A 14,634-nucleotide genomic window follows, 5' to 3' on the forward strand; every position below is an offset into this window, starting at 1 on the left:
AATCATGAGCCGCAGTCCTGTTGTGATTCGTGTCGGGGCCCCTTCTATGATCTAAATAATCATTGTGAAGAGTGCGTTTCACTCACGGTACTACTCATGGAAAAGTATGTTTCAGGGGTTGTCTATCAAATTATCAGTTCTCTGCACAACAGGAAACTTGCTCTTAGTTCAGGGGAAAAGCCAGGGAAGACTAGGCTAGTTTATAATATTGACATCCTTCCACTTTTACACAACAGTTCAGCCATCTTTCAATAGTGATGAGCATTAGAAGCTCTTGATATCATTTGCTTCCTTTGGTAAACTTTGGAAGTCCATTGAGTCCTCCCTTAATCTTGGTAATTATGGCCCTTCTCAACCTGCTACCAAACTTAACCCAATCTTCATAGTCATTCTAATATTAATGTTTCATTTAGTAAGGGTTCTGAACATACACTGTGTTCCACAAATTTGAAAATCTCCCACAGACCCTTGAAATATCTACATACTTTAGTTCCTTATGCTACTAAACCCTTGCACAACCATATAGTAATTCTAGTTGCTCTATAAAGACAAGTAGATTGTGAGGCAAAAAACCGAGTGGATTGTCTTGATCATAATATACCTCCACTCACTAAAGTCACCAGTCTCATATTACTTATGTGAATGGTGTGCCATATCATATGATTTCCTTAAGCTCTGGAGAGGTGAATGAAGTTTCCACTAATTTGGATTGTTTTTATCATGTTTCAAATGAGAGTATTTGCCGTTCTCTTGCAAGCTCGGCTACTAGTTCCCCTCACGATAACGTATATGAGCATAAATTGGCACTAGCATATTCAAAGCTAATACGAGTCTATGTACTCCCTCAGCTACCTCTGGGATATAATCTAATGAAAGGATTAAAGTAAGTTCAGAAGTGTCTTATTCTACCTAATCAGCAAAAGTGGCTACTTCCGAGACAGTTTACATACCTCAAATCTTCTTAATTATGAGTAAATTCAAAGAATTGTTGTCTTGGATTCAGTAAAAGACTGGAGATTCACATTTAGTACTTGGACCCTTATTAACATAGAGACGCTCTAATTTGTACAAAATTGTCCAGTAAGAGCTAACCAATTACCTGACCTCGTATTGGACGAGTATTTAGGAAAAAGTTTCGTTCCAATTATGGTGCCACATAAAAGAAAATCTCTTAAGTACAGATCATGTATTAAGTGGTGATCACTTTGAATTAGAATGACTACTTGGTTTAAAGTTTCCTCAAACTAAACTCAGTTGTTTACATGCATAAGATTAATCTGCTACCTAACTTTTATTTATGAAATATAATACGGTCTTTCGAGTTCAATAAGAATATGGAAAGAGTTCAACATTATACTGATAACCGAAAATTATATATGTAAGATTTACCAGATTATTTACTTGTGGCTCTGTGTGTGCAAGAACTTGGAATGATTATTTGCAGTTAATCCTAGCTTTTCAGAAAAATATCTTTGAGCGAAGAAGGCTAGGCTTCTTGTTTATAGAGGAAATAATAGCAGTACTGTACTATGTACTATCACTCCAAACTTTGTCTTTGCTATTGCCTACCTAGTTTTATTTGGGATTCAGATGCCAGTAACCTATTTTTGGGTAGCTCAGAAATCAAGTTAATTCTAGATTTCAAGTTAATTCTAGTTTTCAAGTAATTAATATCTTAGGCCTGACCTACCCAATTTCACCCTTAACATAAATGCTTAAGTGGTAACTAGGGGTTAGTCTATCCTATTCAGCAACAGCTCTGTTGGTACACTCTATCCCTGTTTCAGATATTCTGTATTTATTGCTTGTTATATTATTTATGTATTTGTGTGTTGGACAATACAAGTTCAGCCATCTTTTTATAGTGATGAGCTTCATAAGCTTTTAATGTTACTTGATGTTGAATTTCAGAAGTCCAGTAAATCCTCCTTTAGTAATGGTAATTATGGTCATTCACACCTGTTGTCAGACTAAGCATAACTCCCCAAAGTCTATCTGATTTTAATAGCGCTTCATTTAGTAATGGTTCTGAAAGTATGCATCACTCTACGAATTTAAAAGCCTCACTCAGAGCCTCAAAATCTTTATTTACTTAGTTCTTTCGGCTGCTAGACCCTTGCAAACCACAATTCTAGTCTCTATACGGAAAACTAGATAGTTATGCAAAAGACTTTGTGGGTTGTCTGGATCCTTAATATCCTTCTATTCAGGAAAGTAAGAGCTACTCATTAGTCTCATGTTACTTATGTGGATAGCGTATCATATCGTATGGTACCTTTAAACTCTTGGGGATTAATGAAGTTTCAACTGAAATTAGGCAAGTTTTTATGGCATTTTAATTTAATAACTACTTGTTTGGTTATTATTGTGCACAGGAAAAGCACTGAATTTTAAAATATTGTTGTGAGCAGTATAATATCTCAGGGTTTCTATTTGTAATTATGTTTCAATTTAAATGTTTATGAAACTTTCAATAGAATCTTTTTAGTTTAGTAAAATGGCATTTCATATTGAAGATAGTAGTTAGAATTTTTGTAGTTGGTGTTCTATCAGCTCAGCTGGTAGGTTACGTCATGTGATCACTCTGGATGACAGTGCATTTTTGTTGGTTTACAAGTTTGGCCTCGAGGTTCTTTTGAGTTTATTTTAGTGTGATAATTTCTAACACACATTTTTATTACCCTTATGAGTTAGACTGTAAAAAAGGAATTTAATATTAAACAGGTCATCAACTTTAAAAACATTCGAGATACAAACACAAATCCAACTGAAACCAAAAGCCTCAGATATTGTATCAAAAGTATGTATACTGTAATAAGATAAAGAAATATTGTAATGAACCTTTATCATATTTAATAAGCAAAACCTTTGCAATAACTTGATGTTTATTTGATATGATAGGGACTATTCTATTACTTTTGTAGCTAGAAATTGTGGGCATGGGAATGAGGCTAGGCATACCTAGGCTAAAATTCAACAAATTTCAACCTGCAAACAATTCAACTTACAAACAGCTTCTTGGAACCTATTAAGATTATAAGGTTCTGACCTGTATATTGGCTTATCTGTATTTAGTTAAGAAGTATAGTTAATAATGAAAGGTTAATTCTCAAATACTGTACATGAAAATCCCTTGGCCATTACATTACCTGGAGGTGTCATTACATAGCTATCTGTATCCCTCGGGGAGATGCTGTTACATATGGTTGGCATATTAGCCATGAGCATCAGCATGTGCTCAACATCAGTATTGCAGTTATTATTATTATTACTTGCTAAGCTACAACCCTAGTTGGAAAAGCAGGATGCTATAAGCCCAGGGGCTCCAACAGGGAAAATAGCCCAGTGGTGAAAGGAAACAAGGAAAAATATTTTAAGAGTAACCACAAGATTAAGATAAACTATAAAACCTTTAACAAAATGAGAGGAAGAGAAATAAGATAGGACAGCGTGCCCGAGTGTACTCTCGAGCAAGAGAACTCTAATCAAAGACAATGGAAGACCATGGTACAGAGGCTATGGCACTACCCGAGACTAGAGAACAATGGTTTGATTTTGGAGTGTCCTCCTAGTGCAGTAACCCCTTGGGTGAAGAAGAATTGTTTGGTAATCTCAGTGTTGTTAGGTGTATAGACAGGAAAACATTATTATTACTAGCCAAGCTACAACCTTAGTTGGAAAAGCGAGATGCTATAAGCCCAAGGGCTCCAATAGGGAAAAATAGCCCAGTGGAGGAAAGGAAATAAATAAATGATGAAAACAAATTAACAATAAATCATTCTAAAAGCAGTAACAACGTCAAAACAGATATGTCATATATAAACTATAAAAAGATTTATGTCAGCCTGATCAACATAAAAACATTTGCTGCAAGTTTGAACTTTTGAAGTTCTACCGATTCAGCCACCCGATTAGGAAGATCATTCCACAACTTGATCACAGCTGGAATAAAACTTCTAGAATACTGTGTAGCATTGAGCCTCATGATGGAGAAGGCCTGGCTATTAGAATTAACTGCCTGCCTAGTATTACGAACAGGATGGAATTGTCCAGGAAGATCTGAATGTAAAGGATGGTCAGAGTTACGAAAAATCTTATGCAACATGCATAGTGAACTAATTGAATGACGGTGCCGAAGATTAATATCTAGATCAGGAATAAGAAATTTAATATACCGTAAGTTTCTGTCCAGCAAATTCAGATGAGAATCAGCAGCTGAAGACCAGACAGGAATAGGCCAGACTATTCGTGGTGTGTAGGCAAAGGGAAAATAAACCCTAACCCCTGGCCAGTCAAAGGACCCCATAACTTTAGTGGTAGTATTGGGGCTGGTGCCTTGGGTAACCTACTACCTAGTTGTTAACATTATTATTGTTAGGGTTAGAGCGCTGAAAAACTTACTATAAAACTTAACTTATCATGTTTCTAAGGTACGTTCTGATGCAGCTTTTTCGTCAAGGTACTCGGAGACTTCATTTTTTCAACTGTAAAGCATATACCTCTCAATTCTTTAATTTTGTGGTGAATAAGAAGTGTTCTGTTGGCTTTAGCATTGGCTAAACACTTCAGTGATTTTCAGGTATTGTTATTCAAGGTAGGCTTTTTGGAATACAATATGATGTCTCTTTTACCTTTAGAGCCATGACATTATTTTAGGTCAAAGTGACTTCCTCAATTTGTCACATTCCTTGACTAAAACTGAATGAGGACGTTTAAGAGAGTAGTTTTCTTTGTACAATAAGAGCTGTACAGTTGTATGTAGACAAAATGAAAGGTAATAAATGTAGTGTCCATAATTTTTTATGTGGGCCGAGGGCCACTAATTGCCTGCTGACCAAAAAGGCTGTCATTCCTTACAAAAGGAATTAGATAAAAAAATCGTAAATTACTGGAAAGTGAAAGTATGTGATATTAGGAGTTCTGCTACATCCCTTCATTTTAAAGAACTCTTTCATTGGAATTTTTTTTTGCAACAGCTCAATGGTTCTAGGCTCCATAGTGGTGATAGGGTACATGGTCCAGTTCAGTTAATTTATTACTCGCTTAGCTGCAAATATAGAATTTTATTTAATATTTGATATAGAATTAATCACTATTATCAAGTAGATCAAAAGTAACATTTAAAGGCAAGCTACAGTACATCATTTTTAACTACTTTAGTAATAAATCTGGAAACTTGTATTCCTAACTGTAGTTGAAACCGATTATCAAAGTAAGTTAGACCAGGGTACTAAACCTGAACTTCGTTGTATTACTTGTACATAGATTTCTCCCTCTCTTTCCTTCAATTGGGCCCCACCTCCAAGAGAGTGTGGGAGTCAGCAATATGTACATCAGAGGAGATTTGTTGAAATAGATAGAATTATGATGATAGAATTTCTTATTTCTATAATCCCCTAATACTCCTGTACATGCCTTCCCTCTTCCCCACTGGCTCATGATACCAAGAGGAGGGGCAGTGTTGACTTTGAAGTGAAGCCTAGACTACCTAATACTGGAAGAGGGTTTCATTCCTTTGTTAAGGGCATATATTTATTAAAGCAAAAGAAAATGGGAAAATTTTATATATTTTATGGGTAAGTGTTGATTAAACTGGGCTTCTGGAGAAGCAACCTGAACATCAGGCAAATATAGAAATAAGAAGTTTTATGAAAATTCTATTTTTACCACAATAAAAAGTTGATAAGGGAAAGCTTAAATTAATTGCCTAACCCCCAAAAGATGCAGGTTTTGAAAGTGATAAGTGGAATTTATAAATAGAAATAAACTAAAAAGAAGCCTTAGTAAATGATGAAAATGTCTAGAAGGGAACTGAGGCCCATTAAATTATTGTCACTGTGATGTCTGTGGAGGACATGTGCACATTTGTGTATTGTCTCATACTTATTTATTGAGTCATATTTGCTATCAGTTTGGCTGCTTTTTTTTTCTGATGATATTACTCGAATTCCTACCAAGAATTTATTTTTCTCCAACTATGATTATATCTGATGCGTTAGAATATTCAGCGGTCTTTTTATTCAGTGATTTTAAGTTTGTCGTCAGTAATATTCAATATTTATAATTATAGTTTGTTCCATTTTCATTACTAATTCCCCAACATTCAGCCTTTTCACATTTTCTTAGTACTTGATAGTATTATCGTGGATGCTTCCAGTATTCTGTATAACAACTGTAACTGTAATTAAATGCTTACAGTATTTCATATACAGTATCATCTTGGCTTACGAATGACTGGATACAAGTTAATTGGTATATGACGTAAAAATTTTATCGGTCTACAAGCAAAAATTTCCCACTATACATATTTTATTTAGGAGACTAGACTGTGATATGCCAACCACCAGTGTTCAATGGAATTTTACCAATTATTTTATTTTTGCTCAGAGCCTAACTCGTCCACTATCCTAGTAGCACAAAAAACGGATTTTGAGCGAAGCGAAAAATCTATTTTTGGTTGAGATAGCCATGGCGTCCTGATGGAAGGTTCCTTTTTGGTAGCTTCCTTGGGTATATAACTACTAAGATATTCCCAGAGAATTTAACCACAGGTTATCACAGAATTCTAACTTCTGGAGCGAGTATCCTAAAGGTTTCCCTTTAAGACATCGTATATCAACAGGGGACGCATGTATTAACGCGCCACATAGCTATCTGCACCCCATACAGAGTTAACACTTCGATATGGAGGGACAGAGAATAGCTGGGGAGCTGTTCCACAGCTAATCTCGTCCGTGGCTACTTTTGGTACTCGAGACGTAAACAAACGGGCGCCATTGCTAAATGACGTCACGTCCGTCCTCATCCTGAAGCCAGTTGCTTGCTGATCACCATGATACAGCAGCGCAGGGTGGGACCTGACAAACTGAACGAAGTAGCAGGGAGGGTCCATCAGGACGCCATGGCTATCTCACCCAAAAATAGATTTTTCGCTTCGCTCAAAATCCGTTTTTTGGGCTCAAGCCATGGCGTCCTGATGGAAGAGTACCAGAGAATCAATGTATCGTGGTAGATTTTCCCCTTGTAGTGGAAGTGCCTAGGGCTTTGACAGGATAAGCAAAGTAACCTCAATAAGAGAACCGATGGGAAGAAACTTCCTGCCCCCCCTGGCCGCGAAGTCCCAACGGACCATACCGAAGATCAAAGTGGTCATCGAAGGGCTACTCGCCTTGCTGGGAGAACATGAAGAACTCGGAGACAAGACTGAATGGTTGGCATTCATATAGGAACATTCACAAAGGCAGACAAGTGGTGGTTAGGCACTGTATGTGAATAGAGTCGTCTGGTCTCTAAGGTATGATGTAAGTAAGTATTCGAGTAGGAATATTACATTGCAGAAGTGAGTATATGATAAGGGTTGAACCCTTAGCCATCTTCATCGACATAAGAGGAAGGGGATAATAAAACTATGACAGTCATGTATTTCATAGTATAAGTAGGAGCGGATTGAGACGCACAAGTAATAAAATAGAAATTTTATTTCACCATTGCAGAACATGTTAAGGAAATGCAATAAAATTGTAAAAGTTATTTACAATAAATTATAATGTACATAGTCATGAAAGACTTGCTCTTGAATCTGAAAGGGAATTTCAAATTATTAGTAGGCACTCGTTCCAGAGGAACGTCAGTCTATTAAAATAAAACACATCATGCTCTAGGCATGCGGCACTCATGTGACGACTATGACATTTCACCTGGGAGAAGAACAGTCTATGAAAAAGCACTAAGTGTTTTTGAAATCACTACGTATCACGCGAGGGTCAACATAGGCACCCGAGGAGTTAGAGTCCCAATTAACTCACTGTTCTATGCAGAGTTAGGTGCAGGTTTCATAACACTACCTGCGGCTACCACAAATGTTTGACTTCGTGCACTTGTTTCGCATAATGTTTGAAGAAAACACGCGAGGATTTCCAGCCTGTGAAACTCTTAAGACTTTCGAAATCCATACTCTGAAAGAAATTCAGAGACGATGCAACTTTTTTAGGATCGTGACCAGCGGGTGAACTGTCAGGATCCGCTCTGCGAATGAAGTAGGTGATTTTCGCTCTTAGTTGTTACAGTGACAGGTCGCTGTCCGAAGTTTCTCCTTTAAAGAGTTGGCCTCCACCAAAGTCCGAAGTTCTATGAAGATAGACCTTGAGGCTCTCTACTGGACATAGAGAGGCATCTTCTTTCAGGGGGCATATTCTCCAAGGGCCCCATCTTTTGGTGGGTAATTCGTTTTTGGCGAGAAACGTCGGATCCGGGAAGAGGGTAAGGTCACCTGAATCTGTAAACAGGATGTGGCCCTCGTCCCTTGATAATGCCACTATTTCGCTGACTCGGGCTCCTGAAGCAAGAGCAAAAAGAAAGATAACTTTGTGAGTCAGATCCTTGAGAGGGCACGAATCATTGTCCAAGTTGGAGGCATACATTAGTGGTCTAGTCAAGGCCGATTTGCAAGTAGAAATCGTGTTGGCTGCCAAGCCCTGTCCGTGAAGGTGAATAAAGAAGGACATGCAAAAATCAATGGTGATTTCCCTAGGATTTTTGCCTTGACGAATGAGACCCATTTTCTCCAGGATGATTCGTATTGCCGTCGTGTGGATTCGGTCTTGTATTCCTCGAGGAAGTCTAGACTTTTCTTCAAGATCCCAAACCTTTTCTTCGCGGCTAGGGAGAGAAAATCATGAGATGAAGGTCCTTAATTTTCGATGATGAAGCGAAGACAGTCGAATTCTGTACTTGCTGGGAGAGTACTGGGCCCGGGAGAGGGATCAGCGTGGGCTGCAGCTCTAGGACCAAGGGGTACCAATTGCTCCGGGGCCACTTGGGAGCCACTAGGGCCGCTGTCCCTTTGAAGGTTCTCAGCTTGGAGAGGACTTTCAGCAGAAGGTTGGTGGGAGGGAACAGGTAGATCTTGGACCATCTGTTCCAGTCCAGTGACATGGCGTCCACTGCTTCTGCCTTGGGGTCCTTGGACGGGGCTACATATCGAGGAAGTTGATTATTGTCGCTCGTTGCGAAGAGATCGGTCTGAAGTTCCGGGACTTGGTGAGAGATGAAGGAGAATGATCTTGCGTCTAGAGACCATTCCGACTCTATCGGAATTGTCCGGGATAGAGCGTCCGCCGTCACGTTGCGGGATCCTTGTAGGTGAACTGCAGACAGGTGCCATTTCTTCTTCTCTGCCAGACTTAAGATTGTCAGAAGCACCTGATTATCTGGGGCGATCTTGAGCCTTGGCGATTGAGACATCGAACTACCACCAAGTTGTCTAGGGATAGACGAATATGGATCGAGGGAGGCGGGGAGAGTTTCTTCAGCGTTAGAAGGACCGCTATGGCCTCCAAGATGTTGATGTGAAACGTCTTGAATAGGGGAGACCATGTGCCTTGAGCCTATTTTTGGTGGGAGTGACCTCCCCAACCCTCCAGCGAAGCATCCGTGTGGATGTTGAGTGATGGAGGTGGGTGTTAAAGAGGAATGGACCTTTTCAGGGCCTTTGCTTCCGACCACGGCTTGAGGAGCAGCCGAAGTCTGTTTGGGAGCCGTCTCTTGAGGTCTCTTCGAGCGATGGATGCGGAACGTCTCCAGACTCCCGCGGCATCCTTTAGCTGTGCACGTAGCACTGGGTTTGTCACTGAGGCGAACTGTAGAGAGCCTAGAACTCGTTCCGGCTGACGTCTTGAGATCCGTTTGGATTTCAGCAGTCGCTTGACAGACCCTGCTATTTCCTTCCTTTTCTTCTGTGGGATGGAAAGACAGTGTGACTGAAGGTTCCACTGGGTTCTTAGACATTGGAACCTTTGAGCTGGAGAGAGGCGAGATTTCTTCGCGTTTATCTTGAATCCCAGGTGTTCTAGGAACTGGGTGACTTTGTTGCAGGATTTTAAACAATCCTCGGGCGATGGAGCCCAGGCTAGCCAGTCGTCGAGGTAGGCCATCACCTGGACGTCTCGGAGGCGCAGCTGTTGAACGATGGCATCTGCCAGCTTTGTGAAGATCCGAGGGGCCACGTTGAGGCCGAAGGGCATGGCCCTGAAGGCGTAGCTTTTCCTTTTGGAGTCGAAATCCTATGTAGGAGGAAGCGTGGTGGTTCATTGGAATGTACCAATAGGCATCCGCCAGGTCTATGGAGACCGTATAGGAACCCTGAGGCAGAGGGGTCCTTATCTGATGAAGAGTCAGCATCTTGAACTTGTTGTTCGCTATGAACTTGTTGAGGGGGGATAAGTCTAGAATGACTCTGAGCTTGTCTGAGTCCTTCTTGGGGACGCAAAACAGTCTCTCTTGGAACCTGGTTGACTTTACCCTCCTAATCACCTTCTTGTTCAAGAGATCTAGGACATATTCTTCCAGAAGGGGGGGAGATTGTTGGAAGAATTACTGGAAGGTTGGGGGTGGTTGAGTCCAACTCCAGCCTAGACCCTTGTCGACGATGCTGTGTGCCCAGGGATCGAAGGTCCGACGATCCTGGAATTGGCGGAGTCTTCCTCCCACCGGAAGCACTTCATTGCTTCTGGTGTCCCGAGGGTGTACCACATCGGCCGCTAGCTCCCTTTCCTCCTCTGCCTCTGGAGGGACGGCGAGATGCGTCTCTTGCTTGCACCTCTGCTTGAGCCTCAACCTTTGGGACGAAAGGTAGTCGTCTGTTGCTCAAAGACAGGGGTGAAAACCGGTGATTGGGGCAAGACCAGTTGGGTGACCAGCTGAAAGGTCTGTTGTGGCTGAGCAGCCACTTGGGGAGTAGCGGGTCCCGGAAACTGCCGTCTCTGTTGACGTTGTTGGGGTTTCGGCTTGGAGGATCTCCTCTTAGGTTGAGGGCCGTCGTCCTGAGAGGATTTCCTTTTCTTCGACATGCCCCACTTGTGAAGAAGGTTCCTGTTCTCCGTGGCAGCCTTGTCGGTAATCTCTTTCACCAGACCAGAGGGAAAGAGGTGCTTACCCCAAATGTTGGAGGAAATCAGCCTCCGGGGTTCGTGTCTCACTGTGGCACTTGAGAACACGAATTCACGACAGGCTCTCCGAGCCTTCATGAAGCTGTGTAAGTCCTTGACTACAGTCGCCAGATGCGTCTTGGCGAGCACCATGTAGTGGTCGGGGACTCTAGTGTCACCGGCCATGACGTCAAGCTGGACCTGGAGGGACATGGATGCGGCAAGTCTTTCTTTCGTATCTTGTTCCCGACGAAGGAGGTGGTCATTAAGTTTCGGGAGGTCTCCGTTAAACTGACGTCCAGCAACGTCAGGATCTAGTTTTCCCACCACGAAGGTATGTTGGACATCCTTCCAGTGTCGAGCATCGGGGGGAGTGACCAGGGAGAAGGGTCTGCACTCCTCCAGTGCAGGGAAAGGTTTCCCTTTTTCCACTGCCCTGTGTACCGCTGCGAAGGCCTTTTCCATGAAGGGGAGGATCGCATCATCAGGTGCGACGTAGGTAGGGTGCTTCTTGCTCAACGCCGGACGCTTTGAGCAGGTAAAACCCCTACTTTTAAGGGTGTTGGCCATCATAGCCTGGGCCTTCGGAAGATTGAACACTATCACCTCCTTAGGTTCGGTCTCTTCTTTAGAGGCAGGTTCGGATCGAAGCCGGACGTAACAGTCCGGGTAAGCCTCAAAACTTGGGAAGAATTCCACTTCTTCCAGGACAACCGAGCCGACCTTCTCACTGATGAAGATCCTGCCCGTTGCGATCGGCATATGCTCGGCATACCTCCAGGGGTTGGCGTGCGAGCATGCAGGGAGGTCCTTAACCGAATTCCTTTTCGGCTCCTTGGAACTTCCCATGGTCCTGATGTATTCGTGTGTCTCACGGAGTTTCTTGTCCATGATGGCTTCGAGCGTCCGAAACATCTCCTGGGCGCTGGTTGGGATGGGGTCCGGGGTGGCGGAGGTAGACGGGAGTGATACTTCCATCGGTGTAGGAGTTGGGGTGGTGGTGGAAGGCGGAGCGACCTCTTGCTTCGACCCAGCGTATTCCACTTGGTCCTACTCATAGTCCAATTCTTCGGCCATGAGGTTCCTCTCCGTTGTCTCCGACACTTCCGACATACATTCCGCGTTGTCGGTATCCAGGCGACACTCGTGCATGGACTGAGCCATGACAACATCGGGTTCCACCGTGATCTGGACGGTGGGGATCTGATCCTTGGGGACCACAGAGTCTGGTGATGCCTTTGGGAACAGTAAGGCCCTCAAGTCTTCGGTGGCAAGGTACGGTCCAGTGGCGTTCTTCTGGAAGCCACGCACCCATTTGCGTAGCTTCTCTCGAGAAGCGTCCCTAACCTCTGCTGAGGGAGGGTTATTGAACGCCTCGACCAGGCGTTCCTGGTAGACCGTACAGTTCAGTGGGTCCCAGAACTTCAGATCACCTTTTTTGTTTGCACAAGGGGCGTGAGTCCTACACGCCGTGTGCCCATAAAAGTGCGGGCGCTTCACTCCACAGAAGCCATGGTCGCACTTCACGTACTCCTCCTGTAAGAGAAAGAGGACATGAGTATGGGGGAGTCATAAGGTTAAGCATTAAGAGATTAATCTTTAACCTAATATTCAGTGGTAGAAATACTGTGACGTTCAGAGAGTGGGCGGAAAAGAAGGAGATAGACACATCCTCCGTGTAACCCGCCCGGCCGGTTACCGTAACCTTATCCGTAGGCAATTTGTTGTGACCGAGGACACAGGGTAGAATTCCGCATAGCATGCCGTGAAGGCAGTGGGAATTCTAGTGGGGATTGCCAAGGATATAGAACTGGGACTGAGGCCACTCAGACCCAAGGATTGGGAACGTAGAAGATCCCATAGGGTAACGGTTTCCGGTAACCGGCCGTGCTAAGATACACGTAGCATGCTGGAAATCTCTGATATGCAAGAAGACAGCATGGTTACTAATGGAACGGTAAGGCAATACCTATCCATTATGTAATCAAACCATCTGGTTGCGATGTAGGGCTATCAACATCAGATGATAGCTAGTAGAAGGGGGTGCAAGTCGCCTTGACGCCTCCGGAAGGCTCCGGCAGACCTCCGGCACGCCGGAGGCCGCTCCAGCAGAGTTTCTGGCATTAGGGAAGACAATATAGAAGTCAAGAGTAATATCAGGGTGGCGGCCGCCGGCACAGCGGCGGCACGCCGGCGGGGAGCGGCGGCTCCGGCAGCCGGAGGTTGCCGGATTGGTGACAGGAACAAGGATGGTTATAGCAGAACCGGACTGCCGGGAGCGGATGCCGGCACTCCGGTGGCCTGCCGGTGGACGGACGACTGAAGCTATGAGGAAAGAGGGAAGGCCATCGGCTAGGCGCCGGCGGCAGGCGACAGTCCCCCGGCACACGGAGGACTGACGGCCCAGAGGGCAAGGGGTAAGTCACCAAGGTAGGAGGTGGGTATCACCGACAGTAGAGGCGGCAAGGGACCGGCACCAGGATAGTGAAAGAGACAGAAGGGGGGGGGGGATGTAGGGGTCCGGCCACGGACCCCAAGGCATCCCACCTGTGTGGGTGTACCCATGATAGAGGCTAGCCCTATCACCCAGAAGCAGGGGCCGCAGAGGACCGGGAGCTAAGGGAGCCCAAGGGAGGGCAGGGAACACCCAAGAGGGGGGAGAACCCCTGTAGACAGAATGCATCCAGTGGTTAACCCCATACGACACTATGAAGGGTATATGTACCAGAGCGGACTGCACACAGGAGCTCAAGGTAGCCCTATCACTCCACCCTAAGGAGGAGTTGTAGGACAGGGGACAGATGAGTATAGACTAACCTAAGTATAGGCTAGGCCATACAAGAGATAGGTGGGGAGGGGAGAAGAGAAGGGTCTTCTGTGGAGGAGGTTCTGTACCAGAGCAGCCACCAAGGAAGGGAGGACACTCCCTAGCCTAAGGTAAGGCAGCTTGTCTGAAAACGGTGCATGAGTATCGTTTCAGCAAGGTACAGAACTAACCCCTCCAAAACCTAACCTAGAGCAGGGATGTTACACCCTGAACTAGGAAGGATGGAAGACGTATCGCTATTGCAGGGAAGGTCGGAGACCTAGCCCCAGCAATAGAGGAAGGACTAGCCTTTCCTCATTCTCGGACGCAACCCTAAGGGGGGATCATTCCCTTAGGGAGGACAGAGAAGCGATAAAATACTCTGATATGAGCTTGATCCCCTTATGTGGTAGGGGGAGCAAGGCTACATAGAGGGGATGCCCTAAGGCAGGGGATGAAGGAAGCATATAGGGGTCCTACTTGTAGGTTAGGTTAGAAAGACACACTATCTAACCTGTCCCTTATATGGTCCCTGAAGGCGAAAACACTTGCATCACAGTCAATAGTATTGTAAAATAATGCCACTATCTTCATAAATAAACCTAGGATCACTGATAAATATCATGCATGAACACTGATATAGGCGCTCTGGCCTAGGGCTATACTAGCCAACTGGTATGGGGTCAGTGTCAAAACACGATATAAAAGTTCCTAGCTATGAAGACTAAATAACTAATAGTATCGATTAGTTAATGAGGCCGGAAAACGCTGTTGAGGCTATCTAAATAAGGCATATAAAACAACAGCGACGCCATAAAATAGCCGGTCCGGTCGAGGCACAGCTCTGCCACAAAACGTCAAATATCTCGAAAAGTAAAAGTTACTTTACAGTCAGAGCTTATT

The sequence above is a fragment of the Palaemon carinicauda genome, chromosome 31 (genome assembly GCF_036898095.1).
Source record: "Palaemon carinicauda isolate YSFRI2023 chromosome 31, ASM3689809v2, whole genome shotgun sequence".
NCBI classification, from domain to species: domain Eukaryota; kingdom Metazoa; phylum Arthropoda; class Malacostraca; order Decapoda; family Palaemonidae; genus Palaemon; species Palaemon carinicauda.